The 15,756-nt window shown below is 32.8% G+C and overlaps 1 long non-coding RNA gene across 1 annotated transcript; it reads right to left on the reverse strand.

Annotated features, from left to right (window-relative positions):
- Positions 1–1,473: 1,473 nt before the first annotated feature.
- On the reverse strand, positions 1,474–3,746 carry LOC117682381 (uncharacterized). Its single transcript, XR_004596745.2, has 2 exons — positions 3,179–3,746; positions 1,474–1,892 (listed from the first exon to the last, which is right to left on the reverse strand). It is a non-coding gene; the product is annotated as an uncharacterized lncRNA (long non-coding RNA).
- Between the last annotated feature and the right edge of the window lie 12,010 nt (positions 3,747–15,756).

Below are 15,756 nucleotides of genomic sequence, written 5' to 3' on the forward strand. Positions count from 1 at the left end.
GCCCAAGAATCATTGACCAGTCTTTAACTCAAGTCAAAATTTGTAGTCGTCCAAGTTTTAAAAAGTTAAAAAAAAAACCACTTTTTTTTTCAGACTTTAATATTCATATATATGCCATTGAATGCTGAATTTGCATGGTTTTGATTTTCTTGTGCTGCCTGGTCATGTGTCCCCGAAAACCAGATATGGATTTCAAGATCTTCTTACAGTCAGGGCACTGGTAACTGTGTTCTTCTTTTGGTGGCTGGTTATCTCTTCATGGTCTGTATACTCCCCTAAAAGTTCATCGAAATCAATGTCATTGTCCCAACACAAGAAATCTTCCTTAGACATTGCACTTATCAATATTTAACACAGGTTGGCAGGTGGAATGGTGATTGTAAAATGGTGTATAATACTGTATTTTTAATGGGATCTCCCGTTACTTTCAATTACCCCCCCCCCCTATTTTTTAATTAGGGACGTCCCATTATACCCCAGTACACCATCATTGTACACCCCAGTACCCTCACATCTTCATGGGCTCATCATTAAGTGTTATCAAAACAAAAGAAAGGTGTAAAAACGACGTACAGTACCAGGTGCCTAACTACATTGTAACAACAAACACCAGTAGTTTATAAAATCGAGATAATGTTTATTATCTATGTCCTTTTAAAACATAATTAAAACTTAAAATTATCCTACAATGAATGATTTGGTCATTAAAATAATTATCATTTTGAATCGTTCGTAAGACATATAAACATTAAAAATTGATATTTAATCTGTTTAAGTATTTATCCGACTTTCAAAAATATAAAAATATTAAACTTACTTGCAGAAACCGGCGAGTCAAAGTTTTGACATCTTTTGTTTACATCGCTGAATCGGCCATTTTACATCTCGCGAGATTTAAATTTCGTATGAATAGGTTGGTGCGAGAAATCGCGAGACTTGCGGTTGTTGCTAATCCCGTTAGTATATACGTCCCTGATATGACCTTTAAATTTGTTTGACATAAAGCTCAAACACTGGTGGTGGTTGTGTCCACATTTCAGGTCTTTACTTTGAAAAGAACACAAGTTACGCATTATAAATGACATAAGGCTAAATTGCACAAAAATCATATGAACACCATCCAAATGTATGTTTCAAAATTATCGGAATACGTTGTATCCTAAATTTATTTGGCCTTGAGTAATTGATGGGTATGATTTATATTTTTGCTTAAGAATATGGACTGAAATTAATTTTTACATCAAATTAAGTCATTATTTTGTGTATTTCAGAAAATATTTCAAATAAATAACTTCAGGGCTGTTTCGTACTACCTTAATGCAGTACTCGCAACGTTTTTTTTACAATCCTATCCTATCGTATCGTGTATCAATCCTATCATATCGTGCGTGTATACTGTTCTATCGTGCGTTAATCCTATCGTATCGTGCATGAATACTGTTCTATCGTGCGTTAATCCTGCCAGATTTATCGTTCAATTTTAACAGGTTTTAATTGACATTAACTATAGTTCTACCACAGTGTCTTACTACATGAAATGAACAAATCAAATCAGTAAAATATAACTGTATCAAACAAATTTCAATGACGAGTGTGAGGATATCAGTTGTCAGTTAGCATTATTAGATTGTTTTGCAGCGTTCAACACATTACATCATCATAATCTGTTTCCAATGACACTAATATCAGCATAAACATCATAAGTGACTGATGGTATGGCATTGAATCTGGGCAGACGACAGCAAAGGACAATTTCTCGAATTATTGCTAAGATTATTACTAGAAAAATGACGGATCCAAAAGAAATAATGCTAATTGTCTCTGCATCTAAAGTTATTCCAGGTTCTGCATTTCCATTTTCCATTTCTTGTTTGAGTGAGTTATCCTTGTTACTGTCATAAAGAGAAAAAATATTTATTAAAGTGATGAATTCAATATTTAGCGGTTTATAAAATAGCGCAGACTATCCCAAACTATTGAATATTGTATAAAACTAAAAGATATTGAATTAATTGCTTTTAATTTTATGCTTTGCTATTCATTGTTCATGACTTTGACTTTTAAAATAATTTCAAATTGTACAAGTTTTTAACGTAACGTCATGCGGGTTGATACAGACCCTGAAACGTGCTACTACATCAGTTTCACGGTTCGGTTTGGTATGCTTTGTGAACAGAAAGGTTCGCTTTGTGAACGGTACGGTTCGTATAAGAGATGTAGTAGAACGGTTCAGGGTCTGTACATTCTTTGACGTTAGTCTTTTAATGACCAACTAAAGGTTACATACTTTATACGATAAAAATAGTATTTTTGGCCAATAAGACAGCGCCTTATAAATGAATTAAGAAATCATTATACAGTGATAAACAAATCATTTGATTTAAAATGAACACAATTAAAAGTAAAATGAATATTTTAACACTTTTAAAAGCAAACTGAAATGAAGGAAAGAATGATTAATTTTGGTTTACCTTTTATATTTTATTCGTATTTTTAAGGTATTCTCCGCAAAATCTTGTGTGTAAGTAGCGTATATTGATACTCATAGTAATGTGCAAAAAAATTGTTTTGAAGAAATTGTTCATGAATTTCAAAGTTTTCTCCGTAACATTTATCAAGATTCTAAAATTTAGACAACACATTTCCATATATCAAGGAGTTTAAACATCTCCATGGCAAAATCGGTATTTACATAGGTTGCTCTTTCAAAGAATTCATCTAAAAAATGTTAAATGTTTTATAGTTCAGGTTGTTACAGATTGTTGAAGAAGCTACACTCCTAAATGTTTTCAATGAATTTTAAGTACAATAAAGTCAAGAAAGTAGGTTACGTTACGAGTTTCGTTGTCGCTTTGAAATTATGAATCAAAAAAGGTATTTATTTTTTTTGATTAGTGGTATCTCACGTTATTTATTTGATGGCTGATTACAAAGAAAATGTAAGCAGTTTTCAAGTTGTTTGTTTCATTTTTTTTCCAAACTTGATTCTTTCTGGCGACAATCATGTTTTAGTATTACATGCTTATATTAAAAAGGAAAAAAAACCTTGATAGAAAAGTATAAACAAATATGAACAAATCTTATGATATAGACACACTTGTGCTTTAAAAATACAAGTAACCACAATATTAAAATGCAACTTTAAATCAAAATACAAGTTATTCTTAAAGTATCTTACTTTGGTGTGCTAAAATGTTTTTAAAATAGCTTCTATCCATATTCTTTTCTCTCCAGATTGGACAGCACGTAATGTAAAAGTTTGGAGGAAGTTTTTATTTTATGTAATATGGAAACACTTGATTATATAACTGATAAGCTGTTTTTGAGGAAATTGTTATGTCTATTGATCTCAATGTAAGATTAATTATCTATTTTAATGTAATTTTAATTAACACTAATAGTGAGAAATAATAGAAATCAGACCAAAAACGTCATAGCTTAATCATTTTCCAAAATAAACAATTGAAGGATAGTGTTCCCACACCATTTAAGTAATATAAAATATTAATTATTCATCCTCAAAACCCGGAAATTATTATCCTTCAATTGTATATCATTTTTGTCCGCGTATCACATTTCCGAAGATGAGGTTGACATGGAAATCTTTTTGTTTGCAAACCAATTTTTGCAATTTGAATAGTTTCTAACAATAAGAAATACTTAATATGATTTTTGCGTACTGTACATGTATGTTTTGCTATTTGAAAGTTATAACAAAAGATAAACTTAAATGTTTTTCATCCTAATGCATGGTCGTTGTTGTTGTTGATTAGCTTGTTTCTTCCCGGACATTCCTAGAGATGTCTGCGCAGTTACTGGTTGACCTGAACTCATTATACAAGTCAGCTACATGCACGTGTATCACTACTTAATGACGATTTCCCAGAATTCTAGTTTTGTTGTCAGAATTTTCACTCTATTATGTGAAGTGCAATATACTTCAGTTTTTAAGGACGTTGTTGTTAAGTTTAGGAAGCAGTACTTTATAACATAACAAAATAATTGATGTCCATCAAGTAGTAAACGTTTCTTGATGAAAACATTTCTGCTTTCTTCGTCAAGAGGAATCGTTTTGCCTGATTATCTGCTGTTTGGCTTCGAATACGGCAAAGATCAAACTTTTCATGTTGAAACGCTTCTCTTTTCTTTGCCACGTTTATTTTTTTTTCAGCTCGATTATGCTCTCTCTTTCCATGTCACGCTATCTGTATTGTATTCGGTTTTTTAGAGGACTCATTTTAAGTTTTCTATAACAAACATTGTATACGGTACACATTGTATACATTATACTATACATAAGGGTTCTATACATGTTCAAATCCCATTCGTTTCAATTTCATTGAAATTATTTCATTTTACACGAATACAGAAAACATCAGCATTGCAATTTACTCTAATGTATTTTTACAAAGAGACGTAATGGCTGTCGAAAATTTTTTATGTATTTACATTAAACTCATCAATTTAGCTAATGTCTGTCAAATCCTTTGTTAGGTTGAAACAATGACTGTTTTTAGTTATGCTTACTGAATGAAATTTGAAGATCATTTGTCAAGGAAACTGAAACAAAATAACTAATTCAAGTTTTTATCGTAAATTATCAACAAACGAGGATCGACACACAATGCTGTGAGTGGAGAAGCTTATTAAAAAACATGCCGAAAACCTGACTACAAATGAAATTGATTACTTGACAAACATTGAGGTAAAATTCAGCAACTTCTATGGATTGCCCATAATTCAAAAATCTAAGGAAATCCAAGACGCGGTAAAAAATTGTGCTGATATATATATATATATATATATATATATATATATATATATATATATATATATATATATATATATATATATATATTAAAATACCTCAACTTGACTGACTTGAAAATTCGTCCTATCGTCGCTGGACCAGCATCAAACACTCAAAGACTAAGTAACTTACTGGACATTATACTGAAACCTCTTTGCGAATTATTACCTAGTTATGTCAGAGATGATATGAATTTTCTGAAATATATTCCTGGAAGTGTTGATCCTAAAACAATTTTCGTTAGCTTCGATGTTATTAGTCTTTCTACTAACATCCCACATACATCAGGACTAGAGGCCATGAATTACTGGATAGACAGACATCCGAATATTATAAATGCTCGGTTCTCAAAAAGAATTCATACTTGAAGGACTAAACTTAGTTCTGGAGAATAACCACTTTCATTTTGACGAGGAATTCTATTTACAAACACCAGGTACCGCTATGGGGACTAAAGTTGCGCCCACATATGCTACGTTAGTAATGGGGTATTTAGAGAATACACTTTTTGAAAGAACATCAGAAGTGTTTGATGCCGAACTTAGTACCTATAAAAGATCCAGTTGGAAACGCTATATTGAGGACAGTTTCATTTTGTTGACTAAAGGGGAAGACGACTTAGAGAAACTTCATTCATTACTAAATACTTTAAATGAATAAATACAATTTACGATGGAGAAAAAACAAGAGCAACAGATTAAAGACCCGAGTGTTCGTAATACTCCATGTTGTGAACATTTTGCTGAATGCGGCCAGGGAAAATTAAAATTATTCCCATTTTATAAACTTCCAAATGAAGATGAAATACTGGGCTTAGCCAAGGAAGACCACTTTATTAAATTATTTAACGAGGCCGAGTACAGAACTAGTACGCAGGCTTTCGCGCAGCGTTTCATTTGTATTGTGACGTCATCTTTTTGCTTTGTTGACGCCATGGCGTGATAGTTTCAAATGCAGATATTCAGCAAAATTTGTTGAAAATAGCACGTTTGATGCGCAAAATTGATATAATATTGAGGTCTCGAAGCATAAGCTTTATTTGGGCTCGGGTAGAAAACGTGAAGAGGGTTCAGCAAGCCTAGCCCTCTGTCACGTTTTCTTAACCCACCTAAATATAGCTTAATTCATATATTTCGAGACAGTAACCATGAATTTTAATATTAATGACCCTAAATATGTGATGTTATATATTTATTTATTATTTAAATGTCTGAATGTTTTAATAATACTATAAAGATCACCATTTCCGCCTTTGTTAAATAAAAAATAGCGGCATCCGACAAATCTTGCTTACAAAAAACAACTTTCATAAGACCCCTGGGACAAACCAGGAGGTAAAAGGTTTTTTTTTTATTTGATGCCTTTTAGCAATAACTTTAATATGTAGAACTGAAAAAGAATTCCCCAGGGCAGAAGTTTAAAAAAATGTGAAAAATGTAAAAAATTGATACATATCAAGCAAAATCCCATAGGGTCCTATGTTAAAAATTAGCAAACTTTGAGATGACCCCTTAAACAAACGGTGTGGTAAATGTCTTTTTTTTTTATCTTAAAATAATAATTATATCAGTAGAAATTCATGTAAAAAAATCATTTAAAATCTAGGGCAGAACAAATTAGACCCGGCCTCGTTAAACCAAAACTTAATCGCATTCAGTGAAAAATTTATCATATGCTTGTGATATAATTTAGTCATTTGTAATATTTGCTATTATTATTATTTTGGCACCTTTCTGCGACTCTAACTTTCCGCTACTTTAACGTTATTATGACCTCACAATGAACTTTTGCTTATTGACCTTACTACGTTACATATATTAAGTCATTTGTACATAACTGCCTGAAGAGCCTGGAATGGCGAAAACGTTTGCAGTAAATAGGATCAATTTGTGATTTTATTCTGGATATTTATTATTTTTAAATTATATATATATATATATATATATATATATATATATATATATAGAGAGAGAGAGAGAGAGAGAGAGAGAGAGAGAGAGAGAGAGAGAGAGAGAGATGTTGTTAACGGCCAAAGAAATTCACCAGTCTTATTTAAACCACTTCATAGTTACCAGTATAGGAAATATAGACCTAAATTTATGCAGTTTATAATAAAGGATGATTTGTAATCTGCATCACCTAATTTTTTCCGAAACGTATTCTTTCTCTCTCCCTCTCTTTCTCTCTCTCATTCAAGTCACGAGCAATAATGTCTACACTTCGCCTACTACAATCTGATTGAACAAAGGTCAGTTAAAATATAACGTTGAAACTTTTCTTGAGTTTCCACTTTATTAAACAGGCACGTACATGTAGCATCGTTTTTGAAAGTGGGGGGGGGGGGGGGCAGACTCATCCCAAAAATCTTGACAAGCAAGACAAGGGGGGGGGGGGCTGACGTAGTATATAACTTCAATTTCAGTCCAAATTTCCTTATTTTTCATATCAATTTTTTACAGGCTCCCAGAAAAGGGGGGGGGGGCAACTCCATAATAATTCATTTTTTCATATGTAAATTTCAAAAAATTCGTTGCTGCGAGAAAAAGTGGGGGGGGGGGGGCAAATTAAATATAGTTAAAAATATTCTGCATTCATATTCTTTAAGTAAAATGTAATGTTTTATGTACCTTTGACACAACCGTGAATATGATGACATGATGGATAATGACATGTTCGACTGCACACATATCCAAAATAAGGTTAAACGCACGCTGCGGAACAGTTGTATCCAATTATTCAACTGGACACTCTGGAAAATACATCAGAGTTAGTATGCATATTTTCTTGCCTACTTGAGTTTTATTGTTTAGTTTAGAATTTATAAACCAATACATTTACATTGTTGATACACACACCTTTAGAACCTGCGCCACCTAGGTAGAAATTTGCGCAACAATGATCTTAACTGTGCGTTAAATATCTGTGAAAGCGAAAATATTTCAAACCGAACAAAATTCAATAAAAACCAAATTATGTCTAGTAATGCAGTGATTATTTTTAGCATTCATGAACAAATCTAAATACTTGTTAAAATGTTTTTAATCCTTTGCCTCTCTTATCCTGAGAATTTGTATGAGAAAGTATAAAATACAATTTTAATTGTATGTAGGCAATGCTAAGTTAAAAAAATAAAGTAGATAAAACTTAACCTTATTGAACAGCTGCCAACTAGATATATCCATAAGAACATTATCATAGTGTAACTGATATACAGTACTTGGCATATGTATTAGCAACTGTTCGATCAGTGATTTTCATTCATGTGGTTATGTCAATATAAATAATTTAATCGGATTATATCTGATTAAAAGCAGGAAAGAAATATTTTCATTTTTTTAAACACAGAAATAAGTGTTACAAGTGTTAAATGATTGCATTCTCAATTGAAGTATCACTCTGAATGGCTACAACAGTGTGATAAAAAAAGTCGTACCAAAAACATACAGGATGTAAATTTATATAACAGAATGAAATGTCTGCATTCCGGCATCTTTCAACTCTAAAGTGTTTTTGTTATTTCCTAAGCCTGTTGTTTCCACCTAATATTTTTACTCAATTTTCTTTCTACTTTTTACTTCAAAGGAATATTCTCATAGTTAGAACTTGTATTATAGTATTAATATTGTCAAATCTTCATATAGTAACGTCTTAACAGGCGCTATTTGTTAACATTAATTTTGATAACACAACGCACCTCATTAAAAAGAATCTGTATTGTTAGAGTTAAAGTTTGTGTATTTTAATATAGAATCGTCTTCTACTGCCCAGCGATCATCCCAAACGAAACATTAGTTTCAAAGAGTTTCAAAGTTTTTTGAGAATGCAAGACGTCAACATGCACATTTACATAAAATTATAGAGGATTTGAATCGATAACCAACACAAAGTTTTACTTCCCCTGTCTTCCTGGAGTATCTATCATTTGGAAATACTTATTATAAATACCAACGATAGCCGCCATGGTGACTTATCTACAATGTATCTTCATTTCGTCTCGTTTTCGGGGAAAATTTACTGCAACTTCCACATATTTTGGCATGGATTTTAGTATTATTTTAGTAAATCGCAATAAATTAACTAATTCATTATAATATTCGGATAATTTTCAATAAGGTATAATCTTAGTATAGAGTGCATAAATTTCAGCGCCACAGTTAATTTTAACATTAAAAAAATTTGGCCTTATATGAGAAGGTGAACCGCAAAATATAGAATAATCTTATAGTTATCTATTAACATTTAAAAGTAAAGTCAAGTATAACTACCTAATGTCATTTTTTAAAATAAAATCCTAAAAGCAATTACGTTTTAAATACACAGTAACAAATATGTTGAAAAGAGACTAAAAGAATCATTCATTATTACGAGTGTGGGATAGTGAAATTCCACCGAGTGGACAAGATTCACTGTCTAGGACGAGGCTTTGCCGAGTCCTAGACCGTGAATCTTGGCCCCGAGGTGGAATTTCACTATCCCACACGAGTTTATAATGAATGATTATTTTTCTCGCATTATATTAGCTTAAAAAATGATGTTTGACAACTTTCTGTTGTGTCGTTCAAAAGATTACTTTCGGTTTATCCCTCCGCGTGCTTCAAATAGTGCAAGTTATAAATGAAAGCATATGACAGTTTTTTCAATTAAAATATGAAAAATTGTAATTAATTATGCAACACAATTACTTAATGGATAATCTCAATGCACTGTTTTGCATTTCCCTACAGCAGACAACGTTTGTTTACGTTTTAAAACAGCGTAGTAATACACAGTGTAAGACAGAAAAATCTCACACTGCTGTCTCACACCGGACAAACCGATCTCACACCGGTGATAATGCGAGAAAATAAAATCTGCAATATAACAAAGGAATGTGTCGTACTAAACAACGAATCGATATTTTGTTTAATATTATTTCAAGCTAAAATAAATACATAAATACCTGTTATTTCTTTTTCGTTCAGACTACCGACATATTAATTTTTGATTGCTATTATTACATTCATTGTCATGCATTCGCTTTATAAGTGCGAGAAAAGGCCACTATTTATACTTTCGACGGGAAGGTTTGTAGAAATGGGGTTTCAAGATAAAATAACAACCTCTACACTGGCAAAGGATATGAACAAAATAAACCTACACTAAACGGATTGTAATGAAGGCAAACATATTCCAAAATAAAAAAAATGATAACAATAATTATCGAACGTTCCATGTGATGTATTGCTACATGTATATCATCATATCGTGTAAAACTATTCACTGTAGTATATGTAGATCGAGTACTGATAACATAGACTTCAGCAAACAAAGTGTGTGTTTGTGGAGACTAATAACAAGAAAACACAGTTTACAATATAGATATACCATTGCTTATCTACTATGTTGGATGTGGTGTCAGGGTCTACAAATGATGTTGACATTAAGCACTCTTTATGAACGATATATGTGTTAGACGTGCACGAGAGGTAAGACAGCACTACATACATGTATCATCTATCAGTTCTAGATATGCCTCTTTTATTTATCAATATTTTTAGTTTTATAAATTTTATTTCATAGGCATATAATTCGGAGAATAGTTTTATAATTTTAAAATTTAATCTAAGTATTACCTTTGGTACATTTAGCATTGCTTCTTCGTTGTTTGACAATTTAAATTGATTTTTTCAGTGCAACTCACAACTTCCGCCAAAACATATAGGCAGACCATTGAAATTGCTTATATTGTGTTGATATGTCAGTATTAAAAATATATGCAATAACGCAGTACTTAAGCAATGAAATCGAAACACATATACGTATTCTTTTGTCATACATTTGTTTAAAAAAAGAAACTTGTAAAATATCAATCAAACTATTACCAAATTGTAAAGGTTAACAATGAATCAACTTGGTTATTAAGGTCTTCCGTTTCCAACGGAAGACCTTCTTGTTATTGCTTTGTTTCTTTTTCACTATTATTTTTAATGTTTTTTTTTTCTGTCACGTTTTCTCAAAAATGCTTCAGCCAATTTTCGTGAAATTTTCAGATCTTATTCATGACAAAATTTGTAAGAAAAGTACATGGGGTTTTTTGGTCGTCACTTCCGGTACCGAGATATTAAAGATTTTACGTTTTTGCTTGTTCACGATTTTTCTCAAAAAGTATTTACGATAGAACCTTCAAATTTTCAGAGAAGGTAGAGAGTGAACGGCCGCAGTGCCCTCGTATATCCGAACGTCCGCCGTCACTTCCGGTCGTCACCGGAAGGAAATGAAAAACCTTAATTTTTCAAATTTTTAGATTTGAATTTTATTTATGTTTTTATTCGATAGAGACGCTTAAAACACTTCAGAATATGAAATTCGTGTTAAAATCGATCCAGGCATTCCCGAGATTTTGAGTTCAAAAGTTCTGAAGCGAGAGTCCGCGTAGCTCAGTCGTTAGAGTGTTGGACTTGTGCCCAGGCGACCCGGGTTCCATCCCCGAGTGCCAATTATTTTTTCTTCCCTTATTTTGTTTTGTTTAACGATTTTACCTTTAAAATGATGGTTTTTATTGTTTTCCGTTTTTTTTATCATAAATAAAAATAATAACAGCTTTTTTAGTACAAATATAGAGCTCGTTTTTGTCAGCAGTTCGCATCGCCGCCATCAAAGACATGCCGCCGAAGCGCCCCTGCAGTGCGACCGCATTAGAGTTCACTGGGTCGCTTTGCCGGCATCAAAGACATGCCGCCATCTCAATGACTGTATGCACACAACATTTAGCAATGCACCAACGTTATTCTACATGGCTTTAAAAGGAGGACTGATTAGTATTTGTTCACATATATAGATACACGCTTGCATGTATGCATGCGTTTATTGACATACGTTGCTGATATACTGATTCCCTAAACACTACAAAAAACTAGAAAATCTCTCTCTCTCTCTCTCTCTCTCTCTCTCTCTCTCTCTCTCTCTCTCTCTCTCTCTCTCTAAAGTACATAAGAACTAAGGACAGGTAACATGCAGTAAATTGGATAGAGGCTAAATGTACATTGGCGTCCAAAAATTATACATGTATTTATTTCAAGTTACGGGATATTTGAAATTCATTGTTTAATGATTGTCTTCTTACTGATTGGAAGTCAACGCTAAAAAGTCATTTTTATTAAAGATGGTGTACTTTTTCCTTTTTTGTGCATGTCTATATACTGATACAAATCTATTGCCTGTCTGGGATTAAGAAAAACCTCCGAAGTTTATACTCGTAACTATACAAACGAACGGGTGACTGCGACAAGATTTGAAAACTGACCACCCGTTTATGAGTGTTTGAGCCTAAAAATAAACAGATGTAAAAAAAAAAAATCAATAGTTACATCTTTCAAACAACGCTTATACATTGTTTTTAACATATGTATTTTATTTAATACCACATGTTGCAATATGTGATATTTAGAATTTAATATTCTACGTTTAATATAGAAGTCAACGACCAACCCCCCCCCCCCCCCATTCATACAATCATTTAGTTTTTCTGGCCCGATTTTACTTGATCTTTGATCTTGGGCCTTTAATTTCAACTAAGTACCATTCTAGATTACTGTACTAATTACCAGACCAATTCGTTCATTATTATTTAACAGAGTTAAGAAGTTTTTGGCATTTGAGTTTCAATTGTCGTGTTTGACATGCACTGTGAAAAAAATTCTAACTCCCAAGCCCTTCGCTCAATCCTAATGAAAATTCGTAAAAATGAACCTCGGACCCCATTCTTATTGTCTGTCAAATATGCAGCGGATTGAACAATTAAGAGGAAATTCCTGAGATTAAACGGCGCTTATTTCCTAATAGCGGAAATGAAATTTACACAGTACACGCACCGACCCCCCCCCTTCCTATTCACAAAATTATTTAGTTTTTCTGGCCTGATTTTACTGGATCTTTCATTTTTAACCTTAATTTTCAACCTAGATCAATTCTAGATTGCTGTACTAATGACCAGACCTATTCGTTCATTTTTAAGAGAGTTATGAATTTTTGGGCATTTGAGTTTCGATTGGCGTGCTTGACATGTACTGTAGAAAAAAAATTCTTACTCCCGAGCCCCTCACTCAATCCTAATGAAATTTTATGTAAATGTACCGCGGACCCCATTCTTATTGTCTGCCAAATATGCAGCGGTTTGAACAATTAAGAAGAAATTACTGAGATCAAACGGCGAGTATAGCCTGTACGGGGACTTAAAATTTACAGAGTACAAGGGATGTAAGCAGCCGCGTAATATTTATGTTGTATGTATATTTCTTGTTTTCCGTTTAGTCTGTATCTACGATAGTGTGTGAACTACTTATGAATGTTAGAACTGTGGAAATTACTGTCTTCAAATTTTTACGTGTTACTGATTTCGTTATTTCTACATTTATAAAGATTTTATTAATCCTGCTAAATTAAAACAGTCAAACATAAACGTAAACGACACGAAAAAAAATTATCAACACTGAAAAACATGGGTAAAATGCATCAGTCATCGTTTTAGGACTTCCCCAAATTGTTGTTAACCGCGGAATCCGAGATCCGCACCTCAAAAATTCTATTTTCGATTTATTTACGACGAAAATCAAGCTCGGGTCTTTTCACCCCCCTCCAGACACAAACACGCATCAATATTTCAAATGACCTCACACTGTAACCAAACCTAAATAGTCAAACATCTTACACTTTGTTTTTCATCTCATACAAAAACTCAGCTCTTCTCCCGGGCGGAAACGCCCCAAATTCAAACACAAATTCGGGAATTATTTCGCGTCAGCCATGTTTTGAGACACCTGCAAAGGCTGTGGGTTCTAATCTCGCCGGAGCCAAGATTTGTTCTTTCTCTCTATTTCTTTCTCTCCTTTTTATTTAATTTTCTAACTATAATAATCAACACAAAAGGGTTGTTGGACTGTAGTACAAGTTGAAAAACACTCTTCAAGTAAGATTTAGACAAAAACAGTTTTTTATTATTAGGGTCTTCCGTCTTCAGCGGAAGACCCTTCTATTCTTATTGTTATTAGGGTCTTCCGTTTACAAAGGAAGACCCTCTTTTTTTTCTTTGGTTTCTTTTTATTACAGGTTATTAGACCTGTTATTAAGTCAAAAGACCTCTTATTTATTATGAAATAAAATGGGACTGGTCCTTAAAATTAAGGATCCTACAGGGTGGATAATCCTTCATCCATCGCTCTTTTAGATCACATCTGCATTTCCTGATATGATTCATTGATGAAGATAAAAGGCAAGGTCATTTCCTCTTCTAAAAATCGGACGGAAGACCTCCTCGTTGCCCGCAACGAGATCGTGTCTAGTTATTAAGGTCTTCCGTTTCCAACGGAAGACCTTATAGTGATTGTAATGTTTCTTTTTATTAAGGTCTTCCGTTTCCAACGGAAGACCTTATTGTTTTTGCTTTGTTTCTTTTTCCCTATTATTAGGGTTTTCCGTTTTCAACGGAAAACCCTTTTGTTATTCTACGGTTTCTTTTTCTTTATTATTATACTTTTTTTTCTTTTTCTGACTTTTTTGGAGCGTTATTTCTCAGAAACTATTCAACCGATTTACACCAAATTTTTAGGAGTTATAAAGCATCAATGTCGCTACTGATTATTAAAATTTCAAATGATTACGTCACTTCCGGTTTCAGATATGGACGATATTGTAAATTTTTAAGGGTCATTTTGTCCACGCATCTCCTCTGAAACTAATCATGATAAAAGCTTGAAATTTGCAGGGATTGTAGATGAATGTCTGTAGATTTCCCTCCATGCTTCCAATTGCGAAAAATGCGCAAGGCCTAGAAGCTCGCCTGAACCTGAAAATTAGCACCATATTTTTTCACAAAATTTTCGCACATTTTCCGTAATATCTTTTGACGTATAAATATTTTGTTAAAACATGTAATGTAAAAGCTGTTTCAATTTGCACGGGCTTTTATTTGATATCAAGAAAAAGGGGCTGGCCCCTCAAATTAGGGGCCAAGAGGGCTCTAAAGTCTATTTGCAATAACTTTTTAGTGAACAATAATTTGTTATCAATTATAGAAGCAAAAATGTTCATTGTACAGCTGTTTATCTATACAGTGCCATACTTAAGTCATATATTACGTAATAAGGGGTTTCAAGGGGCCAGAAGTTCAAAACTTTGATCGTTAATATCTGAAAAAGGAGAAATATTTTGAAAAGCAATGTAGAACAAAAGTTATTCAAAATAATGTTTTGTACAATATGCTACCTTAAATGTTTTTGTTTATGACCCCATTTAGGAGTTAAAGGGTCGGCCCCTAAAACACATTTGTACAGATATCTCAAGAACGGTAAACATTTTGTGAACACTTGTAAAACAAAATATGTTTATATTTACAAGACCTTTCATTTGATGTCAAGAAAAAGGGGCTGGCTCCTCAAATTAGGGGTCAAGAGGGCTCTAATGTCTTCTTACAATAACTCATTACTGAACAATATTTTGTTATTAATTATAGAAGCAAAAATGTTCATTGTACAGCTTTTAATCTATACATTACCATACCTAAGTCATATATTACGTCATTAGGGGTTTCAAGGGGCCAGAACTCAAAACTCTGATCATTAATATCTGAAAAAAGGAGAACTATTTTTAAAAGCAATGTAGAACAAAAGTTCTTCAAAATAATGTTCTTAACAATATGATACCAAAAATTTGGTTGTAAGTGGCCCCGGTAAGGGGTTAAAGGGTCGGCCCCTAAAATGCATTTGTACAGATATCTCGAGAACGGTTTACAATTCATGAACACTTGTAGAACAAAATATGTTTATATTAGCGAGACCTTTTATTTGATATCAAGAAAAAGGGGCTGACCCCTCAAATTAGGGGCCAGAAGGGCTACTAAGTTTCATAATAACTCTTTTCTGACCAATAATTTGATAATAATCATCAAGCAGCAAAGAAGCTTTTATTAAGCT

Source organism: Magallana gigas, chromosome 4, assembly GCF_963853765.1.
Source record: "Magallana gigas chromosome 4, xbMagGiga1.1, whole genome shotgun sequence".
Classification (NCBI taxonomy): domain Eukaryota; kingdom Metazoa; phylum Mollusca; class Bivalvia; order Ostreida; family Ostreidae; genus Magallana; species Magallana gigas.